The sequence below is a fragment of the Aotus nancymaae genome, unplaced genomic scaffold (genome assembly GCF_030222135.1).
Source record: "Aotus nancymaae isolate 86718 unplaced genomic scaffold, 86718_ANA_hifiasm-v0.15.2.pri h1tg000029l, whole genome shotgun sequence".
NCBI lineage: Eukaryota > Metazoa > Chordata > Mammalia > Primates > Aotidae > Aotus > Aotus nancymaae.
In genome coordinates this window covers 52,808,725-52,826,344 of record NW_026988442.1, presented here as the reverse complement: position 1 = coordinate 52,826,344, position 17,620 = coordinate 52,808,725, and the positions used below count along the sequence as shown (strand labels likewise).

Sequence of the window (17,620 nt, the reverse complement as noted above, 5' to 3'; positions counted from 1 at the left end):
AAAATATACTTGCTATATTATTTGAGAAGATTTTAATTTATGCCAGTTTTTTGGGTTTTATGTTTGTTTGTTTTCTGAGATGGAGTCCCACTCTGTCGCCCAGGCTGGTGTGCAGTGATGCGATCTCAGCTCACTGCAACCTCCGCCTCCTGGGTGGCAAGCAATTCTCCCGCTTCAGCCAAGTAGCTTGGACTACAGGCGTGTGCCACCATGCCCAGCTAACTTTTGTATTTTTAGTAGAGACGGCCTTTTACCGTGCTGGCCCAGGCTGGTCTTGAACTCCTGACCTTGTGATCCACCCGCCTCAGCCTCTCAAAGTGCTGGGATGACAGGTGAGCCACTGCTCTTGGCAATCTATGCCAGTTTTATTTCCACTAAAGTTAAAAGGAATGTTGTCTAGGCTCTGTAGCTTTAGGCAATAACCCAAAGGTGGATAGTGTTATCTTTAGTACCTTCCCATATCTCTTCCCAGTCCCTTCTCCTGCCTCTTCACTTCTTGATGAACCAATGTTCTCAATCTGCTCTAATATGAAAAACTACATTTTTGCAATGATACACTGTCTTCGTTCCCTGAAGCACTCTGGTTACATCTCCTTGCTCAGTTCTACCCTGCCTGGAAATCATTCATTCTCTGTTGCCACTCTATAGGTATCAGCCAAAAAAACAAAAAAAATTGATTATCTAATTAAGGTAATTCATACAACACTGTACCTAGGGGATATTTAATTTCAAAGAGAGGAATCTGTTAACACTTACGAATTTCAAATTGCTAAAATATACACTCTCTCTGTGTTCTATACTATACACTCTAGTTATAGACTAAAAGGCAAAAACGTCACTAATTTTCCTTGTATTACATTTTGCACACCTACAAAGCCAAGTTTCACATAGATATCTGCTGGGTCACTACTAGGAAAAAGTATTGAGACAGACTCTAATGTAACTGCAAGCATAAATAAAATATAATTTATGCCTTTACTAGATTATAAGGAGTTTACAGTCTAATAGGTGAAACAGCTGAACACACAATCATCACATAAGGTATCTAAGGACTCTGTAACAATGTTTCTGAAACTTAACCTATGTATAAACCACTTACGAAGACAAAAAAAAAGTTTTGTGAAACCCGGCCCCCACACGCTGACTTATTATATTGTTACATTACTGAAATATAGAAAAATAAAACTATGGATAAGGATAAACTTCCTCTTGCTTCCAGATCTTATTTCAGATATCATACCAAAACAATTTCCAAATATGTACATAAAAGCTACAAATAACACATTTCAAATTAGTATCATACAATGTTTTGTAAAAACAAATCATATTCAACATAAAAATGGTACTGCCTGCTATTTCTCCATTATTTTCCAGTTACATTTGAGTTTGATATGCCTATAGTCTAGTGATATGGTTTGTGTCCCCACCCAAATCTCATTTTGAATTGTAACTCCCACAATTTTCACAGGTCATGGGAAAAATGCAGTAGGAGGTGATTGAATCATGGGGGCAGGTCTTTCCTATGATATTCTCGTGACAGTGAATGATCCTCACAAGATCTGATGGTTTTAAAAATGGGAGTTTCCCTGCACAAGCTCTCTCCCTTTGCCTACCACCATCCATGTGAGAAGTGACTTTCACCTTCCACCATGATTATAAGGTATCTCCAGCCATGTGGAACTATAAATCCAATAAACCTCTTTCTTTTGTAAATTACCCAGTCTTGGGTAACCAGCAGCATGAAAATGGACTAATACATCTAGTATGCCCTAAATGATTTATTATTATTTGTTTCTACTCAAACGACTGCAAAACTTTTAGTTCACCCTGATGTCTTCGGGCTTTCATTTAATACAAGTGAACCATTTACAATATTAAACCTATTTTTGGGCTGGGTGCAGTGGCTCATGCCTGTAATCCCAGCACTTTGGAAGGCTGAGGCAGGTGGATCATAAGGTCTAAAGATTGAGACCATTCTGGCCAATGTGGTGAAACCCCATCTCTACTAAAATTACAAAAAATTAGCTGGGTATGGTGGCACATGCCTGTAGTCCCATCTACTCAGGAGGATGAGGCAGGAGGAACACTTAAACTTGGGAGGCAGAGGTTGCAGTGAGCCAAGATCATGCTACTGTACTCTAGCCTGGTGACAGAGCAATACTCCATCTCAAAAAACAAAAAAAAAAAAACCAAAAAAACACATATTTTTGTTCTTTTTTTCATTAGACTAACAAAATTAATCATACTTCTGAAACTACATGGTAGTAATTGGTTATAAGGTCGGCATGGCATACCACATGATCTAAGAATATGCTCATACTTATTTCTTTTATATTAACATTGAAAATTTTAGCCCTCTTTCTCCCTGCAGAGAATATATTTGCACACTCAGGTCCATGTATCCCTGTGTTTAAGTACACTGCTATAACAGAAATAACAAATCTGAAAGGCAGAAATGATAGGGAGATTAATTCCAACTGCAAAGGATCCAAAGGTTTTATGGAGGAGGTAACATTTGAAATGAACTGTGACATTTGAGTTTAGTGCCAAGTGTCTACATTTTCTGAAATTTCCTTTCCATAAAGATGACACTGAAAATATAAAGCTACTAGAGTTTTTTAAAAAAAGACACACAGGAGATATTCAGTGTTAAGGGCAGTGAGGAGACAAAAATAATGAATTTTATGAACAAAGGTTCAGGGGGTTCTATTGAGGAGAAAGAAAATTGGAGAACAGGCCGGGTGCAGTGGCTCACACCTGTAATCCCAGCACTTTGGGAGGCTGAGGTGGGCGGATCACCTGAGGTCAGGAGTTCAAGACCAGTCTGACAAACGTGGAGAAACCTCATCTCTACTAAAAATACAAAATTAGCCAGGCGTGGTGGTGCATGCCTGTAATCCCAGCTACTTGGGAGGCTGAGGCAGGAGAATCACTTGAACCCGGGAGACAGAGGTTGCAGTGAGCCAAGATCGCGCCATTGCACTCCAGTCTGGGCAACTAGAGTGAAACTCTGTCTCAAAAAAAAAAAAGAAAAAGAAAAAATCAGAGAATAAAATTGCAAGCATTAGATGTGCTATTTTCAAAATAAACAGCATACTTTGCATGTTGCAAAGTTTATACATACTATCTTACATTTTGATACCTATTGATGTAATGTTTTAAAAATGCATTTAAAATGCATTTACAGAAGGACAGCTTCAGGAATATTTGTATTAGTTAAACTATTTTTAACATTCATGACACATTAACTTGTGATGCTATATAGTAAAAAAAATTTTTTTCCATTTTTGTCAAAATTCTTTCTCCTCCCTTGTTTTTTCTTTGTATATTTATATAAAAAAATTAAACTATTTTTAACATTCATGACACACTAACTTGTGATGCTATATAGTAAAAAAAATTTTTTTCCATTTTTGTCAAAATTCTTTCTCCTCCTTTGTTTTTTCTTTGTATATTTATATAAAAAAACCCAAAGAGGTCAAATATCATAAACCTATAACTCAGTGTACAACACCCATTTTCTCATCTAAATGGTTTCTGCAGACTACAGTTACATTTTATCCACTCCCTAACATTTCTTACATCTCACAGCAGAAGTGTATATTGGTGTCCTAAAAAGTGTGAGTGGAAAAAAAAAATTTACTAGCCAGATTAAATTTCAAGTAACCTTAATTCAGGAAATGTTTACCTAGTCTACATGCTAGACTCTGATGATTACAATAAGAAAACATCAAACCACAGCACAAAACTGGTTTTTATTTTATATCCTCTGATGTTTCTAATAATTATACTAGATCTGTAAAAGTTTCTTTTTCAAAAAAGACAGATTTATTAAACAGTAGCTCATTTAGAATTTTCTGGTAAATAGGACTCTATCTTTAAATAAAGGATTGTGTAACATTCCACACTTTGACTTGTTCAAAAGAAGTTTAACTTGAATCTGTACAGCATGGTGTTACTTACATATGCAGCCACTCATACAGAGAACATCATGCATGCTTTTAGTTCCACTGATTGTTAAATGTTAAAACAGTACAAATTCTGAGAAAATGCAGTAGAGGTAAATAGAGAGTTTCTTTTATCCAAATATACATTTAGGAATAGCAATGGGAAATAGATTTATATGAAGTAATTTAAATGACTGCTACATACTAACTTTGAAGATATTGTTCAAAACATTCAGACTCTAGAAAATAAAATATGTAAGACATATTTCATAACTTTACTGTACTACATTTAAAAATTTTAACTTTTAGATGTGTTATTTGGTACAAAATATGGAAATTCCTAAAAAGACTTTCACTTCTGGCATTATGACTGTTATTATATTTTACGAAAGGTATTTTAAAATTCACTGTAACTTTACTTTTGGTATTAGAATAGTGAAAAATAAAGGTCAGATAGTACATAGTAAACTTGTTCTGGAAATGAATTTTTTGTACTTTTCAAATAATGATTTAACTATCACTTATAGCATACTAGAAAGGATATTTGACCTTTCCAAGTCTCAGTTTGAGCATCTGTAAAATGTAATGAAGTCTTCTAAAATTGTTAAAGGTTCAAATAAGCACTTAGTATCTTAAAAAAATCAGTGGATAAATAAGTATTAGCTTTGTTCTTCATTCCTCAACACATGTATCAAAATACATTTATTAAAAATACTTAATGGTGGTTGAGTACAGTGGCTCACATCTGTAACTCCAGTGCTTTGGGAGGCCTAGGTAGAAGGATTGCTTGAGGCCAGGAGTTTGAGGTTACAGTGAGCTATGATTGTGCCAGTAAGGTGGCACAGCAAGACCTTGTTTCTAAATAAAAACGTGACAGACAAACAAAATCCCAACAAAATTTAATGGAGACCAATAAATAATGTTAAAATTATTTATATTAAAATAACTCTTCACTATGTATCTAACACCAAAGTTTTTAGTTTATAAATTCCTATAAGAGCTGACCATTAGGCTCATTTACTTCCTCAAATGTTGTATTTCAACAATATTAAACTAAGGCCAGGCATGGTGGCTCACACCTGCAATCCAAACACTTTGGGAGGTCACAAGGAAGGCAAATCATGAGGTCAGGAGTTCAAGACCAGCCTGGCCAATATGGTGAAACCCCATCTCTACTAAAAATACAAAAATTAGCCAGGTGTGGTGGTGCAGCCTGTAATCCCAGCTACTTGGGAGGCTGAGGCGGGAGAATTACTTGAACCTGGGAGGCAGAGGTTGCAGTGAGCCAAGATTGTGCCACTGCACTACAGCCTGGACAATAGAGTGAGTCTCAAACAAACAAACAAACAAACAAAAATTAAAATATCTGTATGTCTCTGAACATATGTTCTTTCAAGTCTATATACCTATTTCCTCTTTCTAGATCCTCTTGTACGGTATAATTAAAAAATCTAGACCACATGTGTCACTCCTCTGTAAACGTTTCTTGATCCCGTGTTAGACAATGAATCATTTCCTTTTCCATTCTTCTCCTAAAACCACCAGAGGTGTCCAATCTTTTGGATTCCCTGGGCCACACTGGATGAATAGGGATTGTCTTAAACCACACAGTAACACTAACAATAGCTGATTAGCTAAAAAACAGAAATTGCAAAAAAAAAAAAAATCTCATAATGTTTTAATAAAGTCTCCAAATTTGTGTTGGGCTGCAATGACAACTGTCCTGGGCTGCATGCGGCCCACAGGCCACAGGTTGGACAAGCTTGACTTAAACCAGCGAGAGACACAGTAGAGTTCAAATAAAACAAATCAGATGTTAAAAAAAAAAAAAAGACATTTGAACAATGGCATAAACTTTTTTTTTTTTTTTGAGATGGAGTCTTGCTCTGTAGCCCAGGCCGGAGTGCAGTGGTGTGTTCTCAGCTCACTGCAATCTCTGCCTCCCGGGTTTAAGTGATTCTCCTGCCTCAGCCTCCCAAGTAGCTTGGACTACATGTGTGTGCCACCTTGCCTGGCTAATTTTTGTATTTTTAGTAGAGATAGGGTTTTGCCATGTTGGCCGGGCTGGTCTCGAACTCCAGACAAGTGACCTGCCCATCTTGGCCTGATCCACCCACTTCAGCTTTCCAAAGTTCTGGGATTACAGGTGTGAGCCACTGCACCCAACCACAATGGTATAAAGTTTCTTCATCAAGCTATCGTAGTATCAGGATTAGTTCTGGCCACAAGTGACAGAAAGCCCAAGGGCGAATGGCTCAAACAATATAGAATTTTATCTTTGTCATGTTAAAGAAGTCCAGATATAGGCAGGGCAGTATGGACAGTGTAACATCATGTTAGTAAGGATTTTCTTTCTTACTGCTGCTTTACCATTCTCATTATGGGGTTTCCACTCACAGTCCAATTATCATGCTCACAATTCAGCCAGCAAGGAAGAAGGGGGAAAAAATCATGTGCACCCATTCCTTTAAGGATACATCCTGAAAGTTGCACACACTACTTCTGCCTATATATCTCTTCCCAAAATTTAGTTAGATTACTATATCTAGCTGCAAGGGAGACTGGGAAATTATGTTTTTATTCTAGGTAGTAATATACTGGAAAAAAATTAGAAGACGGTTTATCAGTATTAGGGACAACTATCAATCACTGCCATCCTTGGTTATATCTTCCCTGTGGTAGGTACCTGACATTTTAAATTTACCATCTAACACTAGTGTTTCTGACAGTGTGTATGTACACTATAAAATTATATAGCAATTCCTTCTAAATTTCAATTATTAAGTATTACTTTTGGGAGAGATATATCTCTACAAAATTTAAGTAATATTCATAATAAAAATCACCAAGGAGAAAAATGAAAAAAAAATTTTTTTGAGAAAAGGTCTTCCTCTGTAGTCTAGGTTGGAGTACAATGGTACAATCTTGGCTTACTGCAGCCTTGAACTCCTGGGCTCAAGCAATCCTCCCATCTCAGCTTCCCAAGTAGCTGGGACTACAGGCTTGGGCCACCATGCCCAGCTAGTTTTGTTTATTATTTTGTAGAGACAAAGTCTCATTATGTTTCCTAGGTTGGTCTTTCATTCCAGGACTCAAGCAATCCCCTGTGTTTGCCTCCCAAAATGCTGGGATTACAGGAGTGAAAGCCACTGTGCCCAGCCAAGAAATTTAATAAAAACAGAAAAAGTTACTTTATTTAAAAGGTTGCCTTGTAACCAATTATTAAACAGACAGCAAAATATTACATAAGATATTTGAAGATAAAATATAGCCACTATAATAATAAAATTATACATAAACAGAACTGCATGTAAATAAAACTGCACAAGTACTCTCAGAAAAGACAGATGATTAAGGGAGATTCAAGAAAATAACCTCTGAATTATTTTATTATACTTTCTATAAGTGCTGTTTGGAAATTTTTAATCTAGTAAGAACTGATCACAAAACAGAACAGTAAAAATTCTAGTAGGATAAAGCAAAGTCAGAGTGAGTCCAAGTTCTCACTGATGAGTATCATGAGGGTAAGAAAAATGTAGTAAGTGCCATCTTTTGTGCTAAGTGCTTTATAAGCAATGTTTCATTTAATATTTTAGACATCGTAATATTATCCCTACTCTAGAAAATAAAAAATTGGGTCATAGATTAAAAAGTTGACTTATGATCACAACAGCTACACAAGTAGCAGAACACAAACTTAAACAAAGGCTCTTCAAACCCCCAGTCCATGTCCTTAACTATTATGCACACTACTTTACCTCAAACTCTCCGGGCCTTGGTTTTCTCATCCATTATATAGGGGGAATGTAGAGTACTCTAAACTATCCTAAAGTTCATTCTGGCTTTTTAAGATGTTGGCATTCTAGTGGTCTGACTCTCTTTTCCTCAAATAAAAGAATATTATATTAATAGGTGTAATTGGCCTCCTTGCTGAAACTTACATAAGTCAATAAAGTTATCACCAATATATATAATGTAGAAATCTATTTATTAAAACAGACAAAAGGGTCACAATTCGTAAGTAAGGTAAATGTGAATGTTTAGGCTACATCACTGATCGTTAGGTTGATTTCATGCCCCTTGGTGTAACTGTAAAGGAGCAAGCCATAAAGTTATATCAGGAAGAGGGAGGAAAGCTAACAAAAATTGAATTTAAATCTCATAATCCTTTTAAATTCAAATAACACATCGTTTTATAGGTGCAGACACTGAGACACAAAGAGGCTGAATTGCTGGAAGTCACATAACTAGTACACAGTAACATTAGTACTTGAACTCTACTGGTTCTAAAATCTAAGTTCTTTTCTATACACCCTGCTTCCTGTGGTTGAATTATATTAATGTATTAATATCCTTATTTCAATTTTAATATAAGAACACTAGGCCATGTGCAGTGCCTCATGCCTGTAATTGTAGCACTTTGGGAGGCCGAGGTGGGTGGATCACGAGGTCAGGAGATGAAAACTATCCTGGCCAACATGGTAAAACCCTGTTTCCACTAAAAACATAAAAATTAGCTGAGTATGACGGCATGTGCCTGTAATCCCAGATACTCAGAAGGCTGAATCAGCAGAATCGCTTGAACTGGGAGGTGGAGGTTTCAGTGAGCCAAAATCGTGCCACTGCACTCCAGCCTGACGACAGAGCTAGACTCCATCTCAAAAAAAAAAAAAAAAAAAAGAATGCGAAAGATATTAATTGATTTAGAACTTTCTGCTTTATTATGATTACCGACAAACATTTGCTGAGTATAATAAGAAGATGCGTATTAAAATAAATACAATTATGTTATGAGTAACATAGGACTAATAAAAACTAAGCATTACCAAATTATTAGGAACAGAGAATTAGGATGATTAGGGAAAACCTCAGGGAGATGATTATATGTTGATACAGTATTAGAAAGTTTGATTTCACCAGAAATTTTTTTTTAAGTGTGAAAAGAAAAACAATATTCTAGGTAAAGGGAATAACATGTAAGTGTGAAACCAAAATATATATCCAAGGTAGGAAATACTAATAGTCCACATTAAGTAGAATGTACAGTTCTTACTCTTGAATAATAAAAAATATACTGAAGACATGCCGGGCACAGTGGCTCACGTCTGTAATCCCAGCACATTGGGTGGCCAAGGCAGGTGGATCACTTGAGGTCAGGAGTTCAAGACCAGCCTGGCCAACATGGTAAAACCCTGTCTCTACTAAAAATACAAAAATTAGCTAGGCGGTGCCATGTGCCTGTAATCCAGCTACTCAAGAGGCTGAGGCAGGAGAATCACCTGAACCTGGGAGGCAGAGGTTGCAGTGAGCAAAGATGGCACCACTGCACTCCAGCCTGAGGGACAGAGTAAGACTGTGTCTCACGGAGAAAAAAAAAGAAACAGAAAATATGCTGAAGACAAACTGAGGAAGGGTCTTAAACATCAAGTTAGAAGGTCTGGATTTGATCACATAGAAAATGAGAAGCCACCACATGTTTTCAAGTAGAGAAATAAAAACAGAGCAATGCATTAACTAGATTAAACTGGGGATTGTGTACAAGTTTCAACGAAATTGATAATGGCTAGGAAGAAGGGAGATCAGTTAAAAGGCTTTGACATTTCTATGGATTGTGACATCAAAGAAAAAAATAGAAATTCTCCTGACTTCTGAAAATTTTGATTAAAACACATATATAAGCTGTATATTACATAATATATAAATAGCTACTACACTTTATCCCGTAAACAATCCATAATATAATATCCCTCTCTAACCATAACGTTTTACCTTTAGTTCTTACTAGGTCATCTCATTATACCAGTTTATCAATGACTAGTCTCCTGATCCATTTCCTTTGGATAAAGCAGTCCTTTCCCGGCCTCATTTTATTCCAGCCACATGGTAAGTATATATTTGAACTACTCTCTCACTAGCACTCTCAACCTGAATCTATGTTGAAATCTACCCTCTTTTCTTAACTCAAAGGGCTGGCAAAAGCCTCACAACACTGACATAACAAAGTTAAGGTTTCTAATATCAGTCACTTATGAACCTCTCAAACGAACACTTCTTATTCTTTAACTTATTTAAAATCCAATAATATTAAATATCACCGCTCCTCCTGAAATTCTTGGATTTAGATCAGTTGTAATTAATTACTCTCTTAATATTACCCTAAAAATAAACTGTGGAAAATTTTTTTAAATAAAAATAAGCTGTGGGAGTCGGCATTTTTAAATTTAAAAAAAAATTCATTTAGCATTAATGTTAACTTCTTGATTGTAACGCACTAGATGCTGAACAGAAGGTTTCTAGAGAAATATGTTAATATTTTATTGTAAAATATTCAGTTAGGGCAATAATGTTCTGATTAAGAAAAAACAAACAAGGAAAGAGCTACAAATCAAAGAAAGTTAAAATGTCCCCTTAGGAAAATGTATAAATATGCTATAAGCATAAGTAGACAAAATTATGATGATAAAGCCTTTAAAAATGCAATAAAAGTTCTCTCTAGCCTCAGCAAAATGTTAAACTTAACAAATGAACCAGTTTTCAAAAAAACAAAAATGATTGAACATAAATATAAACATTCTATGTGAATCTATACTTCTAATAATTAATGCTTCTGGATTTAATGAGTTAAAATAAAAATTAAAACAGATAAGAAGCAGGTTCATGGAATAAATAATTTACTAGAAATTTATTTATCTATTATTTAAGAGAATTTTTCAAAAATGATATAAAGCTCATGATTGAAATTCAGATTTTACCACTCAGAATTTTCTAAGGCCCTGGCAAAGTTTTTCTTTAGGTAATGTATTTCCTTACATACAATGGAAGTTAACACTTTACATAAAACTAAAAAGTATCAATTACTTAAGACAACCATCCTTTATCAAAAAACTCTTCATATCTGGAAGATTATTTACAAATCCTATAAATACCAATAAAAAATTTAAGTAAGATGCCTAAAAACTCTACCAAGGCTCGCTCTCTCTCTCTCTCTCTCTCTCTCTCTCTATATATATATATATATATTTTTTTTTTTTTTCTTTTTTTTTTTTTGAGATGGAGTCTCTCTCTGTTGCCCAGGCTGGAGCACAGTGGCACGATCTCAGCTCACTGCAATCTCTGCCTCCTGGGTTCAAGTAATTCTCCTGCCTCAGCTTCCCAAGTAGCTGGGATTACGGGCACATGCCACCATGCCCAGCTAATTTTTGTATTTTTAGTAAAGACGGGGTTTTGCTGTATTGGCCAGGCTGGTCTCGAACTCCTGATCTCAGGTGATCCACCTGCCTGGGCTTCCAAAGTGCTGGGATTACAGGCATGAGCCACCGTGCCCAGCCTACCAAGGCTATATTTTCATAATCTTTCCTTAATAATTCATTACAATCTAAAGTAATTTACTTTTAGGTATTTTTTCCTAATGTGGAATCTCCTTAAATTTTCTGCCATTTTCTGGTAAAAATAAAAACTAAAGAAAAGATGATGTTCAGAGTATAACTCACACTGAAATAATTTAGTATATTTAGGCCTATAATTGCAGTTATAAATTAAAAGTAATTTTCATTTTAAATATTTTTTAAACCCTTTAAAGCAAGATTTCAAAGATATTTAAATAACTACATAAAAATATTATATAACTCATTTAAAATGTTAACATTCAATTGGCTGGCAAAAGAAATAATAATTTTAAGCTACAAATATTTTCTAAGTCAATTCTCATTCTCAGAGAAAATGCAACTTCCTTAAAAGCTTAACTATCATTTTGGTCTTACTGTGATCACGAGGTCAATCTTGTGACATCACTGTTGGGAAACCTGCAATAGGAAAACAGAATTAGCAAACAGCTGAAGCATACTTAAGAAATTTCAGAAACCAAAAAGTCTGTTTAAAATTTTTGTCTTTCTTGATGCCATAAGTCATATTTAAATTAACCTAGAGTATCAAGAATCATATAATTAATATGACAGAAATAAGCATAAAAGGACTGGAGTTTATTTATAGGTCATCATTTATTATAGTATGGCAGGTCATGTTTTTGTTTATAATCACCAAAACCCTAGGGTGAACATAATACAACATATTAAAAAATAAACTATAGGACATTTGGGTCACAAGTTTTATTTGTCTTCCAATTATTTACTAAGAAAAGAAAAACAATGTCTTAAATATGTCACAAAGTGAAGACAATTAGGTATTATTTATAAATACTTTTCTCTCTCTGATTATCAACACAGATTAGAACCAAAATGTCATCTACTTAATACTGGAGACATTACCACATGCTAATACTTATTAATAGTGACAAAATTATCCAAAGCTTGCAAATATCACTGGGAAGAATCCAGAAAAACCATAAATCCAAGGGAAGTTAAACTATTTCCTAAGCTATAAATGGCTTCAAGTTTATCCTGTGAAATCTAAGTTTGAGGAATTTTTAATTTTTTTTTTTTTTTTTTTTTTGAGACGGAGTCTCGCTCTTGTTACCCAGGCTGGAGTGCAATGGCGCGATCTCGGCTCACCGCAACCTCCGCCTCCTGGGTTCAGGCAATTCTCCTGCCTCAGCCTCCTGAGTAGCTGGGATTACAGGCACGCGCCACCGTGCCCAGCTAATTTTTTTGTATTAATAGAGACGGGGTTTCACAATGTTGACCAGGATGGTCTCGATCTCTCGACCTCGTGATCCACCCGCCTCGGCCTCCCAAAGTGCTGGGATTACAGGCTTGAGCCACCGCGCCCGGCCTTTTTTTTTTTTTGAGACAGGGTCTCACTCTGTCACCCAGGCTGGAGTGCAGTGGCGCGATCTCAGCTCACTGCAACCTCTGCCTCATGGATTCAAGTGATTCTTGTGCCTCAGCCTCTTGTGTAGCTGGGACTACAGGTGTGCACCACGCCCAGCTAACTTTTTGTATTTTTAGTAGAGACAGGTTTTCACTATGTTGGCCAGGTTGGTCTCCAACTCCTGTCCTCAAGCGATCCAACATCTTGACCTCCCAAAGTGCTGGGATTACAGGCATCAGCCACCACACATGGCTTGGAAATTTCTTTATTAACAAGGTCTAATTTAAGACGAGCCCTTAAACGTGTTAAAAAGTAACGCAAGGTTATGGCATTTTAAGGTTCACAATGAGGCTTTCATGTGTTATTTCATCAGATCCTCGTAACGATTCCTTCAAAGAGGTAGAAAAGAGATATTTCTTATTAATAACTCCAGGAAAACAGAATTTAGAGATTATACATGACTTGTCCAAATATAGAGAATTGAGTTTTTCCCGGTTTCCCTTTTACCTCATACTTTTCACCTAGTCCATCCTACCAACTACTCTTCCTCACTCTGTTCTTAATTCAAAAACTGCTAGTTACCTTAGTAGTTCAAGATACTGGCTCTCCTATATTACCATTATAGCCTCCAAACTTCTATTCTTTTTTTTTTTTTTCTGCCTCAGCCTTCTGAGTAGCTGGGACTACAGGTATGTATAACCACTGGCTAATTTGTTGTTTTTCAAGAGACGAGGTCTCGCCATGTTGTCCAGGCTGGTCTCAAACTCCTGGGCTCAAGTACCTACTTCTGTTCTTAAAGCAAGTAAATCAGATCACATCATTCCCTTACTCAAAACTGTCCAATGGCTTTTCCAGCTCTTAGAATAAAACCCACAATAATTATCATGGCTTCTTAGGCCCTCTGTTACCTGGTGCCCTGACTGCATTTCCTGCATCTCTCTACTATGTACCTACCCGTCACAATCACCCTTTTGATAATCCCCAAACATATCAAATTTGTTCCACTTCAGGGCCTTGACACTTGCTCTTCCCTCTGCCTGGAGCAATCGTTCTCCGTATCTTCATAGGACTGGATTTCTCACTTCAATCAGGTCTCATAACAAATGCCACCTCCTCAGAGAGGACTTCCTTTACCATCAGAGACTGTTGTTAGCTATAAGCTCCACGAAGGAAGATCAATGGAGCACAAGTTTAGTACCTGGAACCCAACAGCTAATTATTTACTGAATGAATGAGTGAACAAGTACTTATCAAGTTCCTACTGCATCCAGCATTATGTCAAGAGCTACAGAGGATCCAAAAGAAAGTTTAAATAGAAACTCTTACAAGAATTACTATCTATTTAAAGAAAATATGCGATTACACTTGGTATATATATATATTTTTTTTTGAGACAGAGTTTCACTCTTGTTACCCAGGCTGGAGTGCAATGGCGCGATCTCGGCTCACCGCAACCTCCGCCTCCTGGGTTCAGGCAATTCTCCTGCCTCAGCCTCCCGAGTAGCTGGGACTACAGGCACGCGCCACCATGTCCAGCTAATTTTTGTATTTTTAGTAGAGACGGGGTTTCACCATGTTGACCAGTATGGTCTCGATTTCTTGACCTCGTGATCCACCCGCCTCGGCCTCCCAAAGTGCTGGGATTATAGGCACTTGGTATACGTTTTTAAGTCATTGCAAGAAGCATTTGGGAAGCTTAAAAATAGAGCAAGTCAGGGGTGATGAGAAAGTAGGGATAGTGAATTAAAGGTGTACGATAATGAGGGTCTGGATAGTGAAGATGGAGAAATCCAGATGGAATGGGAAACCCAAATCTTCAATGGTGAAACCAAAGGGCTTCATGCTAAACCAATTATTCGAAACAAGGATAGCAAAGAGTGAAAGATTACTTCAAAGGTTCTCTCTCACTCACATAATGAAAGAAATGTGCAGTGCTAGGGTGGAGTGACTTCTGTTTAGAACTAGGCAGACCAGTGTTACCACAGGCCATTCAAATGAAGATGCTTCCCACCAGCAGATAGAAATTTAGGATAGTCCATGATTTAAAAATTTGTTATATAAAAATACAGTGTTGAAGCCAAGTCTGTGGGCAAGTTCACCAAGGGAACATGAAGAAAAAACAGAACAGCCAGCAGAATTTGGCAGGTATCTATAAGTAGGGCCCATGGGAAGTAAGAGAAGTGGAATTGCAGGGTTAAAATCAGATCAGAAGGTAGCTACATAGGCTGGGAACGTGGTTCATGCCTGTAATACCAACACTTTGGGAGGCTGAGGCAAGCAGACTGCTTGAGCCCATGAATTCCAAACCAGCCTGGGCAACATGGTGAAGCCTTATCTCTACAAAAAATAGAAAAATTGTCAAGGCATGGTGGAACATGGCTGTGGTCCCACTCAGCTACTCATGAGGCTGAAGTAGGAGGATCACCTGAGCTCAGGGAGGTCAAGGCTACAGTGAGCTGTGATCATACTACTACATTCTATCTTGGGTAAAAGTGTAACCCTGTCTAAAAAAAAAAAAAGAAGAAGGTGGCCACGTACATAAAACACATTACTTTCTGTCTTCAAAAAAACTGCTTTCAAGGACCTACTTGCCTAACATTAAGCTCTTAACTTTAATCAATACAAAAAAAAGTCATAGGCTGGGCACGGTGGCTAAATGTAATCCCAGCACTTTGGGAGGCCAAGGCAGGTGGATCACCTGAGGTCAAGAGTTCAAGACCAGCCTGGCCAACATGGTGAAACCCCGTCTCTACTAAAAATGCAAAAAAACTGACCTGCATGGTGCCAGGTGCCTGTAGTCCCAGCTACTCAGGAAGCTGAGGCAGGAGAATTGCTTGAACCTGGGAGGCAGAGGTTGCAGTGAGCCAAGATCATGCCACTGCACTCTAGCCTGGCCAACAAGAGTGAAACTCCGTCTCAAAAAAAAAAGTCTTCTGATGACAACAGAGTCAATACAAGAAGTCTTGTGAGGGAAAAAACTACTTCTATTAAACCCTGTAATTCAAAACAGGTATTAAAACTATTGTAAACAATCGCACTCAAACAATATGCATATCTGAATAAAAGATAAACGTTCCATTTTACTTTTGATTTTTTGGAAAAATTATAAGTTAATTAAAGATAAACCTACAGTTAAAAATATAGTTTACTTAAAGCACTAAAGCTCATAGTATAAAAACCTAATAAAGGCATTCCTTCCTCATGGTAGCAGTTTTTATAAATGACTTACTAGGTACTTGCAATTGCATGAGGAAAAAAAAATACATGAAATTAAAATGACACTAGAGGATAAAGCCAGACAAATCTTAAAGCTGCTCATAAAAATCCTAAGTGGTTTTTACAAGCAAAAGGTAATTCTTTCAAATCATTTCAAAACTAAGAAATTTATTCAAATTACACATATAAAAAGTAATATTACATTTTATGAAAACATAATTCAACTAATGTATTGGTTATATGCTATATCTCTACAAGTCACCATTTTAGTAAATAGGCACAGAGAAAAATCTCAATAATATTAACCCCCAGAAAACATCTACAAATGTTACCCACCTACCAATATGAAAAAATAATTTTGTCATGATATGCAATCCTATGAGTATTTTTCCAGCAATCAGCATGTACTATCTTTATTTTTCCTCATGCTCTGCCCCAAATCAAAGTCTCTCTTTGTGTACTCAATTTTAGCATACTCAAGTCTTAACCTTTCCTTGACAACACTGCATACTTACAAAGTAAAGATATTTATCCGTACCTACTTCAGTAAAAAGAGTCAACAAAATAAATCAATAGAATACCTATCTGTTTTTTCTCATTTTGCTCAATCTGAACACAGAAGTAAATGCTGATTAATTCTGAAATTTGGTTAAAGTAATAATCACAACATAATCACTCATTTATATATCAGTTTGATTTTTTTGTGTTCTATGCTCTTTTCAAGGTATGGTTATACACACAAAAATTATTTTCAAAATTTACATATGAAAAATAATCTCACAAATCATATGCTATTTATAGGCTGTTTCAGTGTGGTTATCTTGGATTATGGGCTATGGACATGGAGAACTTAAGGACTGTCTTTATCATTCTCTTTTTAAAGTGTCAACTGTACATATTTTGGCATTTCTTTTTACGGTTTAATAAAATTTTTATAAACCCTAACTTGCTTACACCATCATCTAATTATTTCAAATACTGACTTTTTAAATTTGAAGATTATTATTCAGTAGGGAAAAAAAATCACAGGCTTAGGATATAAGCAATACTTTTTTGGCAGGAGGGGAGGATACTTGAAAATAATAGAAAACTATATACTGGGAAACTGGTGACAATGTGGTCTATCCAGTGTTGTGCAATGGAACTTTTGCAATGATGGAAATGTTCACTGTCTATGCTGTCTAATATATATCTGCTTTGATTTGGATATGGTTTGTTTGTTCCTACCAAATCTCATGTTGAAATTTTATCCCCAGTGTGATATTGCAGGAAAGTGGGGCATAAGGTAGGGTGTCTGGGTCATGGGGGTAGATCCCTCAGGAATGGCTTGGTGCTATTCTAGCAGTAGTAAGTGAGTTCTTGCTCAAAGACTTGATTGGTTCTCTGGGGAATGGATTAATTCCTGTGAAAATGAGTGTTATAAAGCCAAGATACCTTTGGGATGGGTCCCTCTCACCACATGCCAGTTCCCCTTTGACCTTCTCTGTCATATTTTGGTGCAGCCCTCACCAGAAGCTGAGCTGATGAGAACCGCTAGCTAAATAAACCTCTTTTCTTTATAAACTACACAGCTTCAAGTATTCCTTTATAGCAACACAAAATAGACTAAGATAGTAGCCTATAGCCAAATGTGGCTACTGAGTACTTGTAATATGGCTGATATTACTGAGGAACTAACTTTCAAACACTAA

The 17,620-nt window shown here is 36.5% G+C and overlaps 1 protein-coding gene across 21 annotated transcripts in view; it reads right to left on the bottom strand.

Moving 5' to 3' along the window:
• The window catches only part of BAZ2B (bromodomain adjacent to zinc finger domain 2B), a 432,545-nt gene that overhangs the window by 254,560 nt on the left and 160,365 nt on the right, over positions 1 to 17,620 (bottom strand). For all 21 annotated transcript variants that reach the window (XM_064382711.1, XM_064382695.1, XM_064382705.1 and 18 more), the window contains one exon: positions 11,708 to 11,749. The gene's annotated coding sequence lies outside the window, so the exon portion shown is untranslated. The remainder of the gene's footprint in view (positions 1 to 11,707; positions 11,750 to 17,620) is intronic.